A 6,039-nucleotide genomic window follows, 5' to 3' on the forward strand; every position below is an offset into this window, starting at 1 on the left:
TCTCCCTTATGAAAATTTGATATAAAAGGACTACATTTTTACGGAGATTTCAGTTCAGAAATTACCACCGATACCCCCAATTCAGAAATTACCACCGATACCGCCAGTTCAGAAATTGCCACCGATACCCTCAGTTCAGAAATTGCCACCGATACCTCCAGTTCCGAAATTACCACCGATACCGCCAGTTCAGAACTTTTCATCATACACGTTACTTCTACTTCATATTTGGTACCAGTTCACATACGAAATCTAGTACAAGCATTGTTACTCTGCTCGATTTCATACTCAAGTTCGACTTAGAAGAATCTCTGTGTCAAGTGTTAAAAGTTTCTACGTCAAGAAGAGCTGATTCAATCAACTGAACTCCGGACCTGTGGTCATCACCAAGGCCCGTCAACCTTCCTGTTAGCTCTTAAACTATATCTGGTACCAGAAGTTCCTATCATAATTAGGACACAGCAGTGGTCCTTTTTCATACATCTTACATCTAAATTTTCAAGGTAAGTTGTTATACTTTTTATCTAAATCCTTCCTAATTCCTTATAAAAATTTGTAGTAACCTTTAAATTCGTTGTTGCAGTGGAATGCTGACTTCCCCTTATTTCAAGAATGGTTGCTTCAGGATACTCTCTCTCTCAAAGATCAATTTTATAACTCTAAATGTTTGTCTAAATAAATTTTTAACCTAGTCATTAAAAATCACTATTCTCTTTCTTTCCTGTACCCTTAGCTCAGAGCCTTCTGCTCTGTAAATGAAACAGGAATTCACTGAATCACCGAGCGGCCATAAATAAAATAAAATATTATTTCGTTAGTTATTTCTCTATTTGAGACGTAACAAAACTCTGAGTCTCGTATTATTATAAAAAAATTAATTCGAAGAAATTTTATTAAAATTATAAAAATTTTATTTCCAGTATTTTTATTGCATTAAATTAATTTTTATTTTTATTATAGAAAAAAATTTTAACGCATCATATTTAAAGTTAATTTAAATCAAATTGCGCCAATTTTGTCGCATGTGGTCGAGCAAAATTTAGGCGTCCGTTTCTTCTATCACTTTTATTTAATAATTCGAAATGGTGGGGATACATTTTTTTTCAAAATAATATATTATATTTTTGATTCTTATATTATTATATTATATACAATCTAAATTAAAAAAATTAATATTTTTTTTGTTGCACAATTTTTATATTTAATGTTAAAATAATATTTAATCTAAAAAATTACATATTAGATAACTAAGAGTGAGATGAGAAAACAAGTGACGCGTTTTCCTCTCAGTCTTGCATTTTCCCCTCCCCGCCATGTCTTAACATGATTGGTGGAAAATTCTGCTTTAGTTTTTTTGGAAAAATACAGCAAAAACGTCGCAATTTTAATTTTTGTCCTACTTTTTTTTTTATAAAATTATGTCAGAAATTAAATGGGCGTTTTTTTTGCCCTGGTTTTACTAAAAATTAAAACAGAAACTTGAGTATTTTAATTTTTGCTTTTGTCTTACAGAAAAATAGTGCAAAAATGGCGCCATTTTTATTTCTGCTCTACCTTTTTCTGTAAAATTATAGCAAAAAATAAAAACATCGGTATTATAATTTCTGCTATAGTTATATCGAAAAATAGAGCAAAAACAGCGCCTTTTTACTTTCTGACATATTTTTTTTACAAAAAAATAAAGCAAAAATTAAATTGACGCCTTTTTTGCACTGATTTTAACGAAAAATTACAACAACAAAATTGGGCATTTTAATTTCTGTTCTACTTTTTTCTTTAAAATTATGGCAGAAAATAAAAACTTCGGCATTTTAATTTTTGCTCTAGTTTTAGACGAAAGTAGAGCAAAAACAGTGCCATTGTAATTTCTGCCCTAATATTTCCGTTTAACTATGGCAGAAATTAAATTGTTGACGATTTTTGTCATATTTTTACGAATGATTAAAACAAAAGGGTCGGCATTTTAATTTCTGCTTTAGTTTTACGGAAAAATAGAGTAAAAATGGCGCAATTTTAATTTCTGCTCTATTTTTACTAAAAACTAAAGCAGAAATTAAAATAGAGCAGTTTTGCTATAGTTCTACAAAAAAAATAGAGCAGAATTTAAAATTTTAGCCATATTTTTACGAAAAGTTAAAGAAGAAATTAAAAGATCGGCGTTTTTGCTCTAATTTTTATAATTTGTTACAAAATCTAGAAATTTAACCTTTTAAGAACGGGAAGGACACTTTTTTAGAGCAATTATCAATGACATATTTCTCCGCGACTAAGAGTTTTAAAAATTTGAGAGGAAGTGTGTCTTATGTATTCGATATCTTAAACAATTTGCTGTTTCAATAGTACCAAATTGAAAGACATAATGAAGAAGAGTTTCATTTGTACAATTATCTTTGTAGAGAGCAATTTGTGGCTGTGTTTTTAATGTTTCTTTAAGAAGTGTCTGATCTCTATTTTGAAGGAAGGTAATAATATTTCGATATAATTTTCCCTCAGCTTCCACGTAATTTCTGTACACAGTGTCTGTAAATTTTATTTTATTTTTTTTTAATAATTGCTTTTTAACATAAACGCACAAGTGAACAAAATTTTTTCTACATTTAAAGATTTTTTTTCTAAAACGTCTAAATTGGGGGACGTATTATTATGTTCTAAAAATTATTATTTAGAATTTTCATAATTATTTTTGAGGCGAATTTTTATTTGTTCGAATTAATATTTTGCAGAATTTACATCAAAACGATTTTCTATATTAAAGAATTTTGATATAACCGAAAATTCACTTCACAGAATTTTTACACGGAAAGAAATCTTGTTATAATATTTAATAAATCGGAATAGAAATTTTGATATTTTTGTTTTTTAATTGCGAAACATTCTGGTTTGATAATAAAAGTTGGTATAGTTTTACGAATTCCTTTAACTGGAAACATTTTACGAAAACTGAAATTATTCAAATCTACAATTTTCGAATATTGAAAAAACTATAGGAAAAAACAGTATAGGAAGTAAACAGTCTAGCACTTTGTTATTTACTAAATTTATACGAAAAACAAGAACCAACATTTCGTAATTTGCTAAAACTATACGAAAAAGCAGGAGCCATGAAAAAAAGAAGGACGTTGGAACCACCAATGGCTCTTTTCTAAGATTTTTTTTCCTTTTCTATTCGAGGGTAGTGGGAGTCTTTCTTAATACACACACATAACTGGTACGCTTTGATTGGCTTAAAATTATTCCTAACACATCCTAACTACAATACGCATACATAAACGCAGAATAACGCAACGCATATAGATACATAATTCACGCTGAAATGAGAAATTCTCAACTTCTTTATATACTAAATAGACAGATTTTTCTGCACTTGTGAGAAACTTAATATTACATTGTTAAATATTTAAAAATAAAAATAAAAATAATTATTTATTACGAAATAATAAAATATTTTATTACCTTTCAAAGAACAATTTTTATAGACAACCCTCATGGAAGAAAGGTGGTTCGAAGCAAATTATTCCTGAACCTCGTCGTACCGAAGATAATGCCGATCCAACTCGTAAATATCAAATTTTATATTCACGTTTTATAATTTCAGTATAATTTAGAGTCAAATCATTTTTATTTTTCGTTTAAAATTATTATTGAAAAAAAAGTATTATTTAAATGAAATTTTCTTTTCAATTAATTTATATTAAAAAAAAAATATACTATCCAAACACTAATATACAAAAAATAGTTTCCAAACAATATTATTAAAAAAAAATAATTAAAAAAATATTATACTAAAAATTATAAAATCTGAAAATTTAAATTATTCTTCATTTATTATTATTATTATTTTTTTTTTAATTTAATTTTCACTCCACAGGTGTTTATAGTAGAGATACAAAAATTGTAAACTCCAAAAATGAAACATCATATTTGACAAATAAAACAAATTCACGGACAATAATTGAAAATCAAAAAAATATTTTAACATCAAAATGTAAAAAATCCGAACAAGAGCCAATTACATTGGAGAAATTACAACCAATTGATACTAGCGATTATAATAATCAATTATTGTCATCAAAAAAAGATGAAATGTTTCGTCGAACATCGAGTGTAAATTCAAATTCAATACCAGAAAAAATGAGTCTCATTATACCAGCGACAAAAATTGATAAAAATTTACAAACATTTGAAACACAACAACTTGAGTCGATGAAAAAATTTTTAAAACACGAAGAAAACGCAATTTTAGAATCGGGTTATTCAAGTCGTTCGCTAAAATGTAATGATTCATTATTTCATTCTTTTGCCTCAAGTAGAACATGGTTTGAAGATTCCGTGTCTGACGATACTAAAAGTGATTATTCATTTTCTCTAAAGGGACGACGAGCAATGAAAAAATATTGAAATTATTCTCCAATATAAGAAATCTGCTTAATTTAAATTGTAACATATTTGTATAGAGTAATTGTAAAAATCAATTTTTTTTTTTTTATTAGAAAAGACAAAATTAATGAAAAAAATAATTTCTGAATTATTGCCAAAAAATTAAAAAAAAAGATAAAATTACTTGAAAAAAAAATTTGGTAATAAAATTAATTGAAAAGAATGTAAAATATATAAATTTTAATCGAATTGAGAATAACAATTTTTGTAACAAAAATTTCTAAATTTAAAGATACAAAACATTGGTTTTTGTAATTTTATATATTTATTATTACAATTATAACGAAATTTTCTCTGTTTTTACAACGCTTTTTATTTTCCATAAAATTTTTCAAGTCGATAAATTAGTTTGATAACGTTTACAATTATTTTATTTTTTTATTGTCTTGTAAAGACATAAGACAAAGCAACGAGTGAATGATAATAAAAAAAAAACTTAAAATAATCTTTCGTGCTTTAACATCACGAAACTTTATTTCCATTTGGTTTTTTTAATAAGTTTTATCATTTATTTCAAAAATATTCAAATTTTTGTAAAAAAAAAAAATGCGAAAAAAAATCTACGAATTAATATTATTACGTATTTTTTTTTTTTTTTTTTTTTTTGTAAAAATAAATAATTATAATTTAAGTGGAAGAAATAATTGTAATTTTATTAAAAGCAATAATTTTAATTTTAATGAAAGAAATATTTATAATTTTTTATGTAAGAAACAAAGAAAATGTTAATTTATGCAAAATGAAAAAATCTAATTATATTTAATTGTACAAATTTTGTTTCAATTTTTTAATGAAAGTATTATGCAATAAATATTTAATTATTAATATGTAAAAAAAAAATATTTATGGAATAATAATAATTACTATCTTTATAATTGAATCTGTATATTTTTTATAAATTTCTAATAAATGTATAAAGTGTAATAAAAATCTGTAATTAATTTTTAATTAAATTAAAAAATGTTTTTTTTTTAATAAATTTCACTATCAACCGAAATAAATTTGGTACAATATTACGATTTTTTTTTCTCTTTTCTTTCGAAAATTCAAATTTATTACAAATCTGAAAGTAAATTTAAAAAATTCCGAATTCTTTATGAATTCTAAATGAAAAGTTTAAAATTATCAAAATTTTAATTAATTTACGTTTCTTATTTAAATTATTCCAGTTGTCCGAATTTTAATTTATTCAAATACTAATTGATTTCAAGTTTAAAACAGTATTCAAATTTTAAATCGAATGATGTCTCAAATCATCAAAATGTTAATTTAACGTTTAAAATTATTTCAAATTTTTTAATATTGGTTTCAGTTGGAAATTTTTTGAATTTTAAATTATTAAAGTTAAAATTAGAATTCTAATTTATTCAAATTTAAATTGATTTAATTTTTGAATTATCAGAATTACAATTTTTGTTCAAATTAAGAAATGGAAGAAAAAGAAGGCAACAATGAAACACTAAAATCTCTCTCAGATACTTAACATAAATAAAGATGAGAAAAAATTTTTTATTGAATTATAATTATATATTTATATAATTATTATATTTATTATAATTATATATTTTTTTTAAATAAGAAATCATAAACAAGAAATCTTTA

Source organism: Leptopilina boulardi, unplaced genomic scaffold (assembly GCF_019393585.1).
Source record: "Leptopilina boulardi isolate dan_hultmark-lab unplaced genomic scaffold, ZJU_Lbou_2.1 LbouV2_362, whole genome shotgun sequence".
NCBI classification, from domain to species: domain Eukaryota; kingdom Metazoa; phylum Arthropoda; class Insecta; order Hymenoptera; family Figitidae; genus Leptopilina; species Leptopilina boulardi.